Source organism: Xyrauchen texanus, chromosome 25 (genome assembly GCF_025860055.1).
Source record: "Xyrauchen texanus isolate HMW12.3.18 chromosome 25, RBS_HiC_50CHRs, whole genome shotgun sequence".
Taxonomy (NCBI): Eukaryota; Metazoa; Chordata; class Actinopteri; order Cypriniformes; family Catostomidae; genus Xyrauchen; species Xyrauchen texanus.
Window position 1 is genome coordinate 33,284,293 of NC_068300.1, and position 19,606 is coordinate 33,303,898.

General features: G+C 38.3%; 1 protein-coding gene across 4 annotated transcripts in view; it reads right to left on the minus strand.

Annotated features, from left to right (window-relative positions):
- The window catches only part of LOC127619191 (extracellular sulfatase Sulf-2-like), a 246,908-nt gene that overhangs the window by 107,566 nt on the left and 119,736 nt on the right, over positions 1-19,606 (minus strand). The gene's annotated exons all lie outside the window — the stretch shown is intronic.

Below are 19,606 nucleotides of genomic sequence, written 5' to 3' on the forward strand. Positions count from 1 at the left end.
CCTGTGGACTTGTTAGGAGATGATCAATGTTATTTGCTTCACATTTGAGTAGCCATAATGTTTTGGCTCATCTGTGTATGTAATTTGATTGTAATTTTGACCATCCATTTTGGAGATTCACATCTTTCCCCATTAAAATAGATAGGAGCTATATATTAACACCGCTTTTATCCATAGAAAATTGCTGCCCAGGACCGTTCCCAAAATGGTCGCTGAGTGGACTGACTTGCCTTGAAAGGGACTTTGGTATGTCTGAGCATTGAAACACAGTGGGATGTGTTAAGTCTCTGTCACACATTATTAATCAGTGTAAGTGTGTTTTCCCAGTGAACAAGGATGTGAAAAGCTCTGACTGCAGGACATGCCTCAGATATGACACGTTTTCACATACAAACACACATTTCACTTCAAGCTGTGCTAATAACATAGCAGGGGTGGGAAAACTTCAGCAGTGCTTGTAAACAGAAATATCAAAATATCAAAATACATTTACAGGGTATTTAGCTAAATGTTAAGCTCTATTGAAAGTGACATGTTGTCGATTATTGCAGAAAACAAATTTGGCTTGTTCCTCAATTTCTAAAATAATAATAATAAAATAAAAACGTGTTGACAGCACTATTCAAATGGTTGTCCCATATACTTCAAGTCCATTGCAAGTGTATGTCTGTACAAACATTTTGTTTTTGTACTTGTAACTTGTATTTAACCTGGAATATTCCTTAAAAATATAATTAAACACATGTATATTGTTAAGCAATAAATTGATTATATTAGTCATCAATATATGTGCCATATATTTCATTTTAAAAGTAGTTTGCATCCTAATTGGGTTATCTTTTTATTGAAGCACAACTTTGTGTCTTTTCATCTTCATTTTCAGGGTTATGGTTATGATCACATCACTTATCGACAGTAGGCATCACCGCTGTTTCTTCTGTTTAGTGAGTTGGGCATGCTGTTTCACGCTGGAACTATGACAGAGCTTTGTACAATAACAGTTAACAACAGCAGACAAAGTTGACTCCCAAAATGTTAATGTTAATGTTAAATGTTAATTTTAACCCATAAAGAAAATGAAAGGACACTATGCTAGTTGAAATAAATGTTGTAAATGTATGGTGGCATATTAATAACAGTAATCTTTAACAGTTATTGGTAGGTAAAGGAAACAGGAAGAACTCGCGTGCACATTTTAAACCCTCACACGCATTATTGACACTCCAGGGTTCGTTGATAAAGCCATGTCTCTCACGAAGAACACATGAGTTTGCTATGGTTCTTTGTTATAACAGGCAGCCAATCAAAACTGACTTCTGGAAAAAGGGAATAACCCAAAAAATTATTCTGCCTTTGCTCATGCGTACACCTTTAAATTTCCGTGTGGCAGGCTCATGCTGTTTTGATTGTAACCTCAAATATAATTGGTTATTCCCTTTTTCCGGAAGTCAGATGTGATTAGCAACCTAATATTATGAATTGCGAGTGTCAATTATGCGCACACAAGTGTTCTCCCTGTTTCCTCGCAACACAAAGCTTATGCTTAAATGAAAAATCAACCCAATGATGAGGCTTAATGAAAATGAATGCAAACTAGTTCTAAAATGAAATGTAAAGGACACTTATAAATTTATTTAGTGATTTAATCATTAATTTTATGCTTAGAAAGTTTTTTTTTTTCAATTTTATTATGTATGAATGTTGAAAACAACTTTTAGATTATAAAACATCATGATGTTTTGGCATGATAATCTAAAAAAATCTAATAATGTCAGACGAAATCTAATAATGTCAACAGTTTTGTGTGAGGGTGAGGTTTAGTGGAAGGTTAGGGATAGCGTACAGTCAGTGTTGAGTGTAATCTGTAGTTACTGTAACCGTATTACAGTCACTGACATTCAATAAAGTACATCACTTGGTGATGTACAATAATTACTTTTCAGTACATCACTTGGATTATGCATATTCTAAAAATAATACTATTTGTGTAGAATACCTTTAAAGTATGAATTATGTTCATATGTACATCGGTTTGTGTGTTTATGACAAATGAAGGGACGGCGAAAATAAACGGAGGAAATGTAGACATTATTTTGAATACGTAGAGCTGAAAAACAAAAATAAGTAAAGTAATCTGATAAAAAAATGTAGGGAAGTAGTTGGATTTTGTAGTCGATTACTCTTTTATGTGACTTACCAAACATTTTGTTTTAGTAAATAAAAATATATCAGTATAAAAACCATTACGTCTATGAGAGGTCCCCATTAACCTAGCCTCAAACGTCTGAGAGCATACACCTAAGTCTACACATACACACATATCACACGTGCATGGCATACCCACGAGTGCCCACATGAACATGTGACACTAGAGAAAGCAAAAAAAACTGTTGCTCTCTTTATCCCCTAAGAACATACTAGTTTTTCTCCCTTTTGCTTTCTTTTGAAGAGAATCTGTTAGTACGGATCAAAGACAAAAGAAGCCCATGGCGAGACCAAAGTCCTGATGTAAAAAAAAGACGTCTCAGTAAACACATTCCTCAGGCTTTCTCTAACCCACACACACACAAAATCTGACAACTTCTCAATCGATTATGTTTCTTGCTCTATCTCTCTTTGATAGGACATGACAGATGCCCTTTGCCAAGGGCTCATGAAGACATGGGCTCCCACACCAGATGCCTGAAAGAATCAAAGTACCCTCCACTCTGACATCTTGCCCTGGCTCTCCCCTTGTTCTCACACTCCCTCACATCCATGAACTTTCAGGTCCCAGAAAAGAGGATACAGTAATTTAGTGTACATATGGTGTGTCCTCTTCTAAGGTCTCATGGAAGCTGAGTTAAGGTTTGTCCAGTCTTCAGGGCCAAAATTATGATTATCAGCATAAAGTCTGGTGCACATTGTAGCTCATTCTGGCCTAGAACTTAAACAAGAAGAGGCCATCTGATGGACAGGTCAAACAAATAACCAGAGTTTACTTTTTAGGGGAATCTGTGCTAGAAAATATTTTGTTTATTGGTTATGGCCTTGGATCAAACTCTTGAGTATCTTTAATTCTTGAGCTTTTAATCATATGATGCTTAGTGAGGCTCATTCTTTCTAACTTTTTTCTCTCAAAGCCTATGGCAGCAATGGGAACATGGATTACATCACCAAAGGAGCAGTCAATCACTTGTGAGATGTGTGCTTAAAAGGACAACCGCCCACAATGGTGGTTGAATCTATATGTGTGTGTGTGTGTGTGGTGAGAGCAGGGTGAGAATGAGTGAAACATGTGTATGTGTGTGGGTGGAGATGTGGGAACCAGACTGGAGGGATTTGACAAGGGGCCAGAGATGTGTGTATGCATTCTACTTTTACTTTTATCACTCCCTCTCTTTATCTTACCAGTCTTCTCTCCATCACTATGATCAGATAGAGCAGCTTTTTAAATCTTTTACAGACCTAGGGAGTCATCCGGACACTCAGACAACACTACATTTCTTTGGTAACACATTACACCTGCATTAACACGTGTTTCGTGTCCAGATAATATGCCCCTCTACTTTAGAAACATTCCCACGCAGCCAGCCCCAGATCTCCACGGTTCTCTCAAACAAGTCGAAGAAGGCCTCAGCATTGTCTTCCGCCCCATCTTCAGGAGCGTGGAGGGAGGGGGGGTGCAGTTGGCTGCGGTTGTCCGGGGTCGTGGCCGGGGCTCTCTCCTGGCAGAAGAGGCTCTGGATCGCATGCTGGTCCTCTGCTTGAGCCAACAGGATCTCAGAGAATCGATGATCCTGGTCTTAGCATAGCTCAAGCAGGGATTGTTGGTTGGTCTGTTGCAAGCTGGCGAGGGACTGGAGGAACTCGGCCAACTGTGAGGGCTCCATGTGGTGTACTTCGGTTCCTGGCTTTCGGCACCAGTGTAAAGAACACAGTTGAGGAAGGCACAGGACGCAGAGTTTCTCTAAACCCAGGTCAGGTTCTTTTATTCTCCTCAAACATAAACAGGGTTTCTGCCACACAGTACGTTAGCTTCACAATAAATTGTATCAGAGTCCGAGGTCTGGACTCTCTCTAGGTCAGTCTCTCTCTGCTGGTGGCGTGGGTGCTTTTATGCCACTCTCCCCGTTCTCACTGGAATTATAGAGAGGTTTTAGGCATAATTTAGCTCAGGTGTAAGTGCCCTTACTGCTTTCTCTCTCTCTCCAGACAGGCACTTGACAACGCCCCACTGCCACAGTGACAGACAATTGTAGCACAATCTCATTACATAATTACTTGTATCAGGATAAACTACATTTACAACTTCATTGAAAGCTGTCAGAATCTACTCCTGACCACCTCCAAATGCGGTTTCAGTGAACTGATCACAATCCGTTACCAATGCATCTTGCATTTACTCCTGGCTTTTAATGTGGTTAAGTGCTATCTGCAAGATAATGGCACATGTAAAGGGGCCTTTGCAAAATAACCTACATTAAAAAACATTATATTTACTAGGTTACATAATTCAGAATTTTAAATAGATAATTGCTTAGAAAGTGCTTTCGGAAATCCAATTCCCTGTTTTTCAACTGGATTTCAAACTTATTTTTATTCTTTCCAAAAAATGCTTCTTACATATTCCTATTCGTTGGAAGCTCTAGCTGAGCTTTCTGTAGTCTGTTAACACTCTATCTATCTATCCATCCATCCATCCATCCATCCATCCATGAGAGGAAGTAGAAACCTTGACTCAAAAATTATAAATGTTTCCCCTATGCCTTTAACAGATTAGCTGGTTTCCATGACAGATCTTCTATTCCACATGCAGACTTCCATCCAAATTCAGTTCAGAGCTGGAGCACCTACTTGCACCTGTAGAACTACAGGCTTGCTTTAGACCAAACAAAGCAGCTCCCTGTTCAACGTGAGAACAAGTCACGTTTCAATATGAAAGTCTTAAAAAAAAGAAAGTTTTTCCCATCACGCTATTTAAAGTTTGGAAAATGTAAAAAAATTGTAGGCTGGCAAAACACTGAAAACTTGAGCGCTATATTTATGACCAGGAAAGTCAAACTTCTGTCCTTAAAAGTCAGTGTTCATTAAGTATGGGGTTCTCTCAGTATCACATGATCTCATTCATATTCAGATTTAAAATCCACTAATTCAGGCAATTCCTATTCTGATCAGTCGCCAAGAGGATTCGTAAAGATCTCTATTTTATGTAAAAGGGTTTACGTTTTAGATGCTGCATATATGTTGATATTGTATGTTTTTTAATTGTCTTTCTTTCCAAACGTACTGTACAAAAATACACATAATGTATGCATATGAATGAGATCAATCGACACACACATGCCTCATGCACACTGCATGGAAATATGGATTAGACCGCACAGCCTTATATGGCTTGCTGTCTCTCTCTTTGGGTCTCTCTCTGTCATGAGATCCTGTGAAGAGATTTCATTACTGACCGACTGTTGAAGCAGTGTCTCCCTCATCATCAGCTGTCAAACTCAATCACGTTCCCTCACTTCTTCTCTCTCTGCATGTGTGTGTGTGTATGTGTGTTTTAATGAACTGACACAGTCCTCTCCTCTCCACTGCAAGGAGCTGTGTGGAAAACTAATTACAACACACTCAATGTTCTCTTCAATCACAAAAGTGTGAAATATTAATCCAACTGGAGCACAAGGAGCCTTTCATCTTATTATTTCTGTATATTTCATTAAATCACTTCTTTCACACTCTAAGCTTACTTAAAAACAGCTTTGAATGTTCAGGGCGGTATGGCATTGAATGAGAACACACATTCACACATTTGTCGATCTTTTTCATTTGTTCTTTTTCTTTTCCGTTCGGATTTAAAGCTTAAAGGGATATTCACCCCAAAAATGCTGTCATGAGTAAATTATGGCAGAATTTCGATTTTTGTGTGAACTATCCCTTTAAGTGTAATTTTTTATGCTTGTATCCCAAAAGTGACAACTACAAGCAATTATTATATCTTATTGACCCCAAAAGTCTAGAGGTCTGCACGGGCCTTAAAATGTAGCCCGAACCCATTTACATGATTACATGTTATTTAGGCAACAACAGTAAATTGTTCATAATTTTTGGATCACCGTAATTCAAATTTTCACTCTAAATCAGCCTAGATATCATATACATTCGGTAACTCTTCGAGTGTTTTCAGAAAGGAGGGAGATGTGGAATTTTGCGAAATTGCACACAGACCTGATAGCATGGTAAAATCCCAAAATTTTTTTGCAACCTTTGGCTGTTTTTTTTCTTCAAAAAATATGCGCGGTCACGGGTTTCAATTTATTGGGCTTATTTTCAGTTTTCAGTCTGCTTTTTTTGGGCTCGCTGGGGCTTATCAACACTTGGCACAGTTTGACCCACCAATAGTAGCAGGTGTCCAAATATCCCCACCTACTGTTCAAGTTGCACTCTACATTATTATATGGTGAGTCGAAGAGTCCAAACCTGGTCCAAACCTACACGTGCAGCACTTGCGGTCTTACGCATATGCGCATATTCACACATTTCTAAAACAGTCATGCAATAATTATGCATGTTATTGATTTTATGATCATTTATTTTCATTCATTTTCATGTTGGTTTAATGTCCATTAATGTTCATAAATTTGCAATTGTTTTATGCATTTAAAATGAACCTGATGTCTCAATGTAAACATTACATGCACTTTTAAACAATTTCATAGGAGCTATTTTTGTGAGGCTCTTTTTGACAGCAATAAAGAATGGAATGTATTTTCCTAGCTCTTTGTATTTTTATATAAAAATTGTACAAGATTATCCTACTCAAATGCAAGTGATATCAAATAAAACAGTTAAATTGGAAGTAATCCAAAAGTAATCCAAAAGACATAGGATTAAATTACTCCTAAAATATAATCTACAAGATTACGTTACTGATTGCAAATTTTGTAATGTAATTTTTAATCAGTAACCGATTACAATTCAGAATTAATCTACCCAGCACTGGACACAGTGCAACAAGTGAAACAACACAGGTGTCTCGAGATGCATTTCTGAAAGTTTGTTTTAACATGACACGTCTAAAAATTTGCTGGTTCTGCATGGGATGCTAAAGAAACAGCAAGATGCAGTGCAAGGGCCAAAGACGCAGCATCCAGCAGGCTTTTACACAGGAAAACAAAGGAAAAACATAGCAGACACAAAAACATTTTCTGTGTGAATGGCCCTATCTCATCCATTCACATTTGTCTGTGAGTGAAGCAGGTGGCAAAACAAGTTCGGTAGGCTTGTTTATTTTGTCATTGATTACAAACCCAAAGTCGACCCGAAACCAAAGTCCTACTTGAACAACATACCTGAACCCCATCTGTGTCCCGTCGAGCCCGGGTCAGATTGCAGACCTCTACAAAATTGTAACACTATGGAGCTTTCAAAACATTACACTGTTTGAGCAACCCCATATATCAACTGGCTCAACCAATAGCATGATTTGGGGTGGGGCTATCTCTTTGCCTGACCAATGGCAGACTGGGGGAGCATTCAGGAAACCTTTATGAAAACAATCATTATTTTTGCAATTCTGTTTGGTGAAACAAGTTGTGCAGAAATTACACACTTCTCCATTAGGTACCATAATCCAGAAATGTGTCACAAATCCCTGTTGTCTTGATATGTAAAACCATCACTTACTTCTCCTTTTCTCTCCTAAGACAAAATCTACTCATCCCTTGCATGCAGACAGACCCATCACACTTAATAAGACATTTAATTATTCATTCTGTCATGACAGAAACAGAAGCTCATAGACTAAAGCACGCCCCACAAACCCAAACAGCGTTCTTCCCTGCCTTAGATCTTGTCTGTGCTGCTGTGCTCACTGGGACTATATTCTCCCTTTCGTCCTCACCTCATGTTAACTCTAGGAAAAACAAGGACATCTAACTAGCCAAAGCTAATTGCCTAACAATATTTAGACACTGATTTGTAGTCAAACAGGTTAATAATTTGCTGAGCCACTGGGAGCAAAATTATAAAGTATATCATAACAAGATTATACAGAGAGCTGAAGAAGCTGCTAGTGAGGAAGTCATGAAGTGGAACGGCTACATCCAGATGAACTATTCACTAAAATTATGTACTTCACTGGTTATGGAAAAGTTCATACTATCGAGTATACCAATATTGGGACATACAACAATATATATATATATATATATATATATATATATATATATATATATATATATATATATATATATATAATTGCATCTTGATACCGTAGAACCATTTGTTAATAAATATTATAATTTTATGGGACGAGTCGAAATAATTTTTTGTTTTTTAAACTTTATGCCACAATTGCTGTCTATGTCCGCACCCTCGCCAACAAAATGAATGAACTGCTTCTGTTCACTCAAACAAATAAGGAATTTTCTAACTCAGCTGCTCTGTGTTTCATGGAAACCTGGCTGAATGAAGCATCCCAGAAAGTGCGTTTAACCTGCCAGGCTTCCAGCTGTAACGAGAGGTGGTGGAACATGCTTTTACATCAACAAAAGTTGGTGTACAGATGTAATAGTGCTGAGGAAGATGTGCTGTCATAATTTAGAAGCACTCTTCATCAACTGTAAGCCTTTCTACTTGCCGCGGGAGTTTTCCTCATTCATTCTGGTGTGTTTACATCCTGCCACAAGCATGGCCCCATCTTCACACAGATCTTCAATAGAATGCTGGAGCAGTGTGAAGTTCCCTACTGCTTCAAAACTTCACCATCTTTCCGGTCCCCCCAAAAAAAAACCCAGACCTTTCGCTCTCACATCTGTAGTCATGAAGTTGTTTGAGAGACTGGTTTTGGCCTACCTGAAAAGACGTCACTGGACCCCAATTTGCTTACTGAGCAAACAGGTCTGTGGCTGATGCTGTCAATATGGAACTGCATTATATCCTGGAACACCTTGACAGACCTGGGACTAATGCAAGGATCTTATTTGTGGACTTTAGTTCAGCCTTCAATGCCACCATGCCTGATTTTCTCTCAACCAAACTGACCCAGCTCTCTCTGCCCACCCCAATCTGTCGATGGATCACTAGCTTTCTGACAGATAGGCAGCAGCTAGTGAGACTGGGTAAACTCACATCCAGGACCCTTGCTGTTAGCACTGGTGCTCCTCAGAAATGCGTTCTCTCTCCACTGCTCTTCTCCCTGTACACGAATGATTTCACTGCAAAGGACCCGCACTGTCTAGCTTCTCATCAGCCTCATCTGCAAAGGTTACGAGTCTGCATATAGAGACGGGAGGTTGAACAGCTGGACACAACAACCTTGAGCTGAACACAATGAAAGCAGTGCAGATGATAGTGGACAGGAGAAATCCCCCTGAAATACACCCACCCCCCAACCCCACCAAACATCCTGAACAGCACTGTGGCAGCAGTGGAGTCATTCAGGTTTCTTTGATCTATCATCTCTCAGGACCTGAAGTGGGACACCCACATAGACTTAGCAGAGGTTGTACTTCCTTCACCAGCTGAGGAAGTTTAACCAGCCACAGGAGCTGCTGATGCAGTCCTACTCAGCCAGAATTGTGTCTGTCATGTGTACATCTATAACTGTCTGGTTTGGTTCAGCCATCAAATCAGACAGAAGGAAACTACAACGGACAGTCAGGACTGCTGAGAGGATTATTGGTGCCCCCCTGCCCACCCTCCAAGACCTGTATGTCTCCAGAGTGAGGAAACATGCAGGTAGAATCAATCTGGACCCCACACACCCTGCCCACTCCCTCCTTGCACTGTTGCCCTCTGGCCAGCGCTACAGAGCACTCAGCGCCAGGACAACCAGGCACAAGAACAGTTTTTACACATTTCATGTACATATGTAAATTCACATATTTCATTCAATAAATGTACATACCCCTACCTTGCATTACATTACCACTTGCACGTGCAAAGATGTCATTTTGTTATATGTCCTATTATTTGTATGTCTATTTATACTCTTATCTTGTTTAATATTTTATATTCTGTGTCTCACAGTAAAGTTTTGTGTGAACTTTTCCTATCACCCAAAAAAATTAATTACAGATAATTTGAGTACGTGTGAACACTTGGCAATAAAATGATTCTGATTGTGTTGTATTGAACCTGGAATATTCCTTTAAAAACTCATTTCTCATGTGAAAAAAGCTTGTTGGCAATATTAGCCCGAAAATCATGCAGAAATTCATACTATTAAACCAGAAATATTATACCATCCAGGCACCTTTAGCTTAATATTTTCAATGTATTGTGAATTGGAATACACTAATTTTAATCTCCTATACAACATAGCATGGATAGTATGCATTTTGGGATGCAGCCAAACAAATTTCTTATTAGGTTGTGCTAGCTGCAATAAACAATACACAATGGGTTTTCTCAAGGACCTGACTGCATAGCATAGCTAAAAAGTAGATTAATTTAGTCATGTTGATGGATGAATATCTAACTTGTGCATATGCAGTGTTCTTATTATGGCCTGTTTTGCAGCTATATTGATGCAAGGTGATTGTGTGCCACACGAGTGGTTAATGGTTAACAGTGTTGATGAACACTGCCACTCTGTAGTCCTTGGGCTATTGATGAAGTCATTATTTATATGGTGGTAAATGAATCTGAAAGTCGAGGCTATTGGGTGAACGATTCTGCCATTACCCATATCACCCTGTAGCTCAAGACTTGTTGCCTACTGGAGCGTAGCAGGGTTGAGCCTGGTCAGTACCTGGATGCGAGACCTCCTGGGGAAACTAAGCTTGCTGCTGGAAGAGGTATTAGGGAGTCCAGCAGGGGGTGCTCACCCTGTGGACTGTGTAGGTCCTAATGGCCCAGTATAGTGATGGGGACACTATACTGTAAAAAGGCACCATCTGATGAGATGTTAAATCGAGATCCTGACACTCGGTGGTCATTCAAAATCCCACGAAACATCTCGAAAAGTGCAGAGGTAAATGTTACCAAACTATTCATCATCTTAAATCTGTCCTTTATAGCCATGGAGCTGTGTTTTGGTTTTGGTGGTTTAAGAGGACATTTTGTTTAGGTTATACACCAGTAGTTATGAGGCTATTATGCTATAAAGGTGGTTTATGAGGACATCTCTAGTGTACCCGTAATTCAAAGAGCTTAAAAGCATATTAAACATTGTTTTTTTGAAAATGTACAAATATCAAAAGATTTCTGAGAGGGTTAGGTATAGGGGTAGGTTTAGGGTTAGGGGATAGAATATATAGTTTGTACAGTATAAAAATCATTGTCTATGGAGAGGCCTCGTAAACAACATATACCAACGTGTGAGTGTGTGTGTGTGTTTGGTTGGTTAAGTGTGATAGTGTTAGTGAGATTGTCTGATCTCCAGAGGCTCAGTGAAATGCCAGCGAAATGACAGACAGGATTATGATGTATAGTGAGAAAATCCGACTTCGGATAAGCGGTTGAAGATGGATGGATGGATGAGAAAATGTCAGCAAGGACACACCGTGAGTACGAATGGAACTGTATAAGTATATAGACAGTATAAGACAAATGAAAGAAAAAAGAAAGAAAGAAAATGTGCAAACAAAAGAAATCAAGAAAGAGAAAGAAATTAACGAATGAAAGCTAATGAACAAAATAAAGCAAGAAAGATGAGCTGAAGAATGAAAGCAAAAAACAAACGAATGATCAAATAAACTATTGATTATACAACCAATTCAATCGTCTAATTGTTCGTTCAGTTGATCGAGGCTCTTATATCTTATATACTCTTATCTTGTTTAATATTTTATATTCTGTGTCTCACAGTAAAGTTTTGTGTGAACTTTTCCTATCACCCAAAAAAATTAATTACAAATAATTTGAGTACGTGTGAACACTTGGCAATAAAATGATTCTGATTGTGTTGTATTGAACCTGGAATATTCCTTTAAAAACTCATTTCTCATGTGAAAAATTCAAAAAAGCTTGTTGGCAATATTAGCCCGAAAATCATGCAGAAATTCATACTATTAAACCAGAAATATTATACCATCCAGGCACCTTTAGCTTAATATTTTCAATGTATTGTGAATTGGAATACACTAATTTTAATCTCCTATACAACATAGCATGGATAGTATGCATTTTGGGATGCAGCCAAACAAATTTCTTATTAGGTTGTGCTAGCTGCAATAAACAATACACAATGGGTTTTCTCAAGGACCTGACTGCATAGCATAGCTAAAAAGTAGATGAATTTAGTCATGTTGATGGATGAATATCTAAGCAGATTTTTTTTTTAACTTGTGCATATGCAGTGTTCTTATTATGGTCTGTTTTGCAGCTATATTGATGCAAGGTGATTGTGTGCCACACGAGTGGTTAATGGTAATCAGTCATCATTTAGTCCTTGTCATGGTCAAACTAACAAATGAAAAGGAACTAAAGAAAAAATGAAAGCTAATAAACCAGGGGTTGCAAGCTTCTTGACATCAAGTGAAATTGTATTTATTTTCCTTGTTAATCACTGTGCCAAGCGAACTTTTTTATGTCATAACATTTCATCCTAAAATTGACAAAATTCTGAAACTTGAGATTATTTTCAGGTTAATTTAGATTTTGAATCAGACGCCTGGGTTGACAATCTCATACATTAATTGTGGAATCTTCTTATTTACATCAGGTGTTCTGAAAAGGAAAAAGGAACAAATAAAACAAGAAAATATTGACTGTCATAATCTAAATGTGATGGATGCAAAGCGCACTTGTGTACCTGCGAAGGCTCAAGAAAGTAAAATAAGCTGCTGCAGTGCACTGCGATATCAGCAGTTCGTGAAGCGCTAATGATATGTATCCTTCTTTATACTTTAATAGTGATATACAACCCATTTATCTCTTAACTAAACAAAACACTCCAAACAAACAAGCTAGATTATGAAGAAAGACTACATCAAGAGGTAGATTGTCATGCAGGTGAGAGAGACTTCATATAAATAAAATACTCCTCTCTCCAGTGATTACCTCTCTGCATGCCAATGGTGGCACACCAGGTTGACGGACCCTGTAATAAATGAAAGAAAATAAGAAAAGACAAACGAAAGAATGAAGGCAAATTAACAAAAGAAACAAACTAACAAGGAAACAAAAAACAAAGAAACAAATGAACAAACTAACTAACAAATAAACAAACCTAAATCATAAAAAAATAAATGAAGGGTAAATGAAGGGTATGTGACAACACATCTTTCACATGATTTGCTTTACAGAGTACAGCACAACCTTGAGTGAGAAGAATATTAGTACAGAAATACCTTTAAACCCTCATTCTGCCTTACTTTCTGCTGAGTGACTGTAGTGTATGGTTGTTGGCTTGGTTGGATTGTTTGGAAATATATATGGAAATATTATAGAGGCCCCTATTAAACAATACAGCTCTGATGACACATGCACCTCTGTCACTCTGTCTACACTGCATATTAATCTAGTCCCTAACTACAGCCATTATACACACACACACACACACACACACACACACACACACACACACACATCTCCAACTCAGCAAAATTCACTGCCAACGTGCTCATGTCTACCTCCCACCATCATCCTGCTACCATACCTCCGACAACATCTGAGAAATGATATGCATGTGTGAGTGTTTCTTCTTTGTGAAATCACTCAGATACTTCTACAAACTCAGCAAAATCCACCCAATCCTTGGATCAGTGAAATTCTGCAAATCCAAACCGGCACCAACGGACTCAATGACCTTTCTTTGCGCTCCTACACTGATCTTGGATCAATCAATATGGCTGTTTAAACACAGACTAATTGGCCCTCCAGGGTACCATCAAACAGAGAGCCTGTGTTCAGCCGTAATCCTGTCTGCTCTGTGACTCCTGACGGTGAGCAGCTGACCTGGGGTCAGTGGAGCGGCATGTAGCCAATTACAATACAGAGCAAACTCAAATTAAAGACATGATTTTGAAACAGTGGTACTGCTCACTGGTGGCCAGCTCTAACCTGACACATTCAGTGCAAACAGATTACGGACATGCTTTAACATACTAAAATTTATGAAAATTAAGGAAAAAGAGATTCACTCTTAAGTATATATGTGTGATACATCATATATGTGTGGAAATGCAAAATAAATCTGTGTATACATTACTAAACATCTTTCATCCGTAAAAGTTGTTGAATGTGACTAGTTCAGTCTTCTGGTAAGAAAGCAATTCAGCCTAGAATGGTAGCTAAAGCGGTTAAAAGCTGCTAATTTCATAGAGAAAAGGTTGTTTGCTTGTCTTAGCTGTTTAAAATGGCTTAGCTGGTTCCCCAGCCTGGGCAAGCTAATCTTCAACTGGTTTATTGACTGGTCTCCTAGCCTTGCCAAGCTAGTGCTTAGCCTTTCAGCCAGCTGGTCTTGCCTCTTAAAAACTTGGCCAGGCTAGTAGACCAGCTAACCACAAATGGTTTAAGATAAGTTTAGTAGTGTTCATGGTGGCATCTTTGGCCTCCAGAAGTTTGTAAATGTGCTAATTACAAGCTCTTTACTTGTTCCTTCGGCAAAACCGTTGATTTGTGTTATTAACCCAATCCTTATATGAAAACCGACCCTTGCAATTCACAGTCTGTCAGTATACACAAATTCCTGAGGGCACACACATGTAAACACACATGAAGCACTAACATAGTGAGTCACTATACCCTGCTTTAACCCTAACCTCCAGCTTCGCCCCTGCTGGCAGCTGACCATCGAGGATTAACCACTTTTTGGCCCCAGATCTACATCTAAACCCTGCTGCTAAAGCCAGCGCTAAGCTAAGGAGCCCTGGCACTAGGCTATTGAAATAAGATCTCCTTTCTGCTTTCTGGGTGTGCTACTGGAGCACTAATGACCTGACTGATTAATAATGCATAGCGTAACCTCGTCCGGATCAGCCAAATTGCCATGATTTGTCGCTCCCAGCAGATATGGGCTTTAAAATGAAATCCATACCCAAAGCGAGGGGCACAGCACACATGATAGAACACGTACACACAAACACTTATGTGACTCACAAAATGTGGGATGTGTAATTTTGAAATGTATAATTTCAGAGCGTCCGATACATGAAGATCAATGGCATTGCACATGTATGCACAAACAGAAATAGAAAGACAGCATGCTGATATACAGAACCATGATGCAAACATAAAATAGATTACATATACTGTAGATGAAGCCTCGATGATTCAAGTTCTAAAGCAGGAATATTAAAATGCATCTAAGAAGAAAGGGAAAGTGAAAAGACAGTAAAAAGAAGAGATGAGCAAGAAGATGGAGTGGAGACAAACACTGAGTCTCCCAGGCGCCACAGAAACAAGATCCACTCACTACGGAGTGAGATAGCGTTCCTTACCACGCTCAGCAACATTCGGCCTGATAGCGGGAAATCACTTTATGATTCCATCTAGTCTGAGTATATAAATATCTGCCTTACCACCATCAGACCGAATGGTTCCGTGTCGTAACCGTGTCATTATCTATCGATCCAGGCTCATTTGCATGGTTACAGTTTCTTCTTCCACTGTGGTGCTACGAAATCAGGATTAGAATGGACTGATTGAGCAAGTGACCAACCTTGTGTCACTACGTCACTAAAGAGGTACCACCAGTATGGTTGAGCAAGGACCATGTTGAGATATCTGAACGGTCTGTAATTGTATTCTACCAAACCGTGCTCAAATGGAAATGCTACTCAAACATCCTCAACATCATCAGGACCATTCGGTCCAATGGCCCTTAAAGGTGATGTAAGTATTTTTAGCCATTTTGGAACTTCCACCAGACTTTAGCCGTTGAATTTTCCAGGCCACTGCACTCCAAAGACATGCGCACACATACAGACACACTTGGAGACCGTTGTAATCCCTAAGCGTTTTACGGGAGCAAGACACCGTTCAGACAATTCACAACTATTGAGGAAATCTCAGTGTGGGATGTTTCATGAATATGAAGTCATTAGGTGAGCAGCCAATGGAAATCAAGCATGCAGGGCTCAAGAAATGGAGATGTTAACAAGCACTAACTAGCTAACGCCACTCACCTTCCACTCGCGTTGCAGTTTCTAGAGGCCTTGCAGACCTCGTCATCCCACCCAAGAACGCACTCAAATGTTTGTTGCCTGTTTCTTTCACAACTCTGAACATTTTCGTAACTCCCATAAATCCATTTTGGACCCAAATAATACAATGTTAAAAGGCAAAAGAGGTGGAATCCAACTTGGATTCGGACCAAGCAATCAAATCAAGTGTAAAAACAAGCTTAGTGATAAGCTTCCTTATAGAACCTACAAATTACTCAAATTATAATGTAATATTAATCTAGGAATTATGACTAAAGGTAAACATACTATAAAGATGATTATACATTCTAGAAGCGTGAAAGCATAATGCCTCTGCTGTGATGGAAACATGTGTTTGTACAGAAACCACATGTTCCCTGAAAACCACTGTAAAGTTTAATGTCTTAGAACAGCTGTATGCTGTGACCTCATACGAAAGATTGAGTGCTTGAGAGACTTATAATGCTGAACTGAAATAACCACTTTGACAAAATCCACCTGCTCCTCTCACTTTCACCCACACTCTTCTATATCTCTTTGTTTTGAATTTTCTATCCAGTCACTTTTCTTTCTCATGAACATAAACCCATAGTCCCCTATACAACTAACGAAAAGTAGCCACACTGCATTTTTCAGTAGAGTAACAGTTACTTTTTCAGTAACGAGCTACATTATCCAACCAATAGTGATGTAGTATAATAAAATGCCACAGTGTTGTTTTTATTGCACAGACAACTCAAAGCTGAACTGAAGCTCAATCAATAATCAAAACACACTTGACTAAACCTCTCTCTAACATGTAAACTAGTAGTTTTGGAAAGTCAGATTCATTATAGTGAAATAGTTAGTTCAAACAGTTTGTAGTCATAGGTGTATTATGGACTGGGCCAATCGGGCCAGTAGCCAGGGGTCCTTGATTACTGAGCTGCAAGGTCTCGCAACCCATCAACTTTGAAAACAAATGTTTATATACGCTTGAATATGTGGGCCCCACAGCTTCTAAAAGCCCCCCTGTGACTATGAGGGTCCTTAGCCATCTTATATGACCCTTTTGCCTTCTTGTTTCTAATAAAAAACATTTAGTCACTTTTTAACCCTATAATGCCGCGTGCATCATATTTGATACATGACGTTCTAAATGCTCTACATCATCAACATGATCAAAAACCTGGTTGAATGCAGTGCACCAGATGCCTAACCCTAACCCTGGTGAAAGTTTCCATGCTCCTCTGAAAGTAGAAGACCTTGTACTATAATTGAAAAAATGGCTTACTTTATATTATGATGCACACGTCTTTTTGATTTAACAATAACGCTTGTATTGTTACTGATATTTCAAAATGAGCATTTATTGAATTAAAGCAACATGTGCTTGCTTACAGTTTCATTATTATTATAGAAGAATAATTTTAAATAGGTTTAAAAAAAAATAATAAAAATTATTTCATATGTTAGGTTTTTATAAGGTTGAGCTTTAAGCTTGGAAAGTGCTATCGAGGAAAAAAATTATTACAAAAAAATAACTGGGCTTAGGTGGTTGGGGAAAAGTAGACATTGATTTTTGTATTTTATGTGGTACAAATGTTTGATAATGTTGGTTTGACAAAACCTTGTCTGAAAGTTTAAAATACTTTTAAATGCTTCAACTTAGAAATGTTTACAGGTGTTACAGTAAGAGAAAGAAAGGAAGAAAGAAAGAAAGAAAGAAAGAAAGAAAGAAAGAAAGAGCATTTTACAGCAGATTTAAGGGCTTGTGTTTAAATCAGATGATTTAGAAAAGATATGGCAGCGTGAGCCAGAACTGCGTAAACTCTTTGCAAAGTTTAACCAACCCATGCATAGATGATGTAGGTGACTATTTGTTAAATATTTAAAATGTTTGATGAAGTTAAAATATTTTATAATGTATTATTGTCCCCTTTAAATATATGCACATGTACACATTTAATACACATTTTGTCACATTCTTGTTTTAGTTTTTTTGTAGGCATAATTGTAGTATTTACAAGTATTTACAGTACATTGAGTTTGCTTTATGTATAACAAACGTTAAAATGGTACTGCCTCTTTAAGAACAGTTGAGTGGTTTCTTTACTACAATCTATAAAGTTCTTTAAATTACTTAACTTTTATTTAAAGGTAATTAAATCAATGAAAATGTATTTTGCGTGGATCTCAACTAGATAATTGGACCGGTGGGGCCTTACAATTAAATTGGCCCCAGGACCCTTGCTAGTTATAATCTGCCCCCGTTTGTATTGCACTACTTTTTGATAGTATCTTGTAGTTTAGGTAACTACTTTTCTCATAAGGGTAGCTTACTTATATTTGAACTATTTTAAATTATGAGTTGCTTGTAACTATCTTATTTCTTATCCTTTTTCATTCATTTTATTTTTAAACAATCAACAGTCTGTCATAGGGTGTGCAGCTATGAAGCAGACACCCTATTAGCCTCTGAGCTATTCTGGTAAATATGTTTTATGCATATTCTTTTATTAAGTTGTCACTGCATCTAACACACTGTCACAATTTGCTTTCTCAAACACACACACACACACACACACACACACACACACACACACACACACACACACACACACACACACACACACACACACACAGTGCTAACGAAGCAGGCTGGTGACAGTAGGATGAATGCAGTGGCCTGTGGAGGGGAGTAAGGGAAGGTAAAAGGTGCTAAATCACGTCTGTTTTGGCGCTTTGGGGAGCTTATGGATGAAACTCCCATCGGGCAGCACATTCATTCATTTCCCACTCCTCTCAACTCCTCAGGGCTGCCCTCAGCAGCTAAATTCCATACAATACACTCACATACATACACTAACAGTGGTTGTAATGGCTGGTTAGTTATTACAAATATCCCAGTTTTGGGGGAAGATACTTTGAAACGGTAGATTGCAAAAATACAAGCTACAATTTAAAGTAGTAAAACTACAGTTAAGAACCCATTTATAGAGCAGTTAGCTACACTACAAGTTACTAATAAAAAATAGCTGACCATTTATTACTTTAAAACCCAGCAGTATTTATCTTGCACAAAAACAATAAGGATCTCAATTAGGGTGATAGCATCCTTAAAAACTTAAAAAGACTAATTTGAACTAAATACAACTACTTAATAAAAAAAAAAAAAAACACAAATTTGTATAATTGAAATAAAAACATATCATTAAATACCTGTATAGATGCTTATTACTACAAAATGTGCTACAAAAAATGCTATTATGTGATGAGTCAAATGAACCAGTGAATCCTCCTTTTTATTTGATTCAATGAAATTAACAAACTGATAACAAATCTGGTCCTGTTTGCACGTATTAAGGTATATTCTACCGCTGCTGACTGGGGAGACCCAACTCGATCTCGTGGTACAGACACAATTAGTCTCTAAACTACCGAAAGGAACTGCGGAGTGGGTCCAGTGCCACCGAATTAAGGGCACCAAAAATATTCTGCTTCTCAACGGAGGTGAGTTTATTTTTCTTGGATCTAAAAGATTCTTTGAGTTTCTG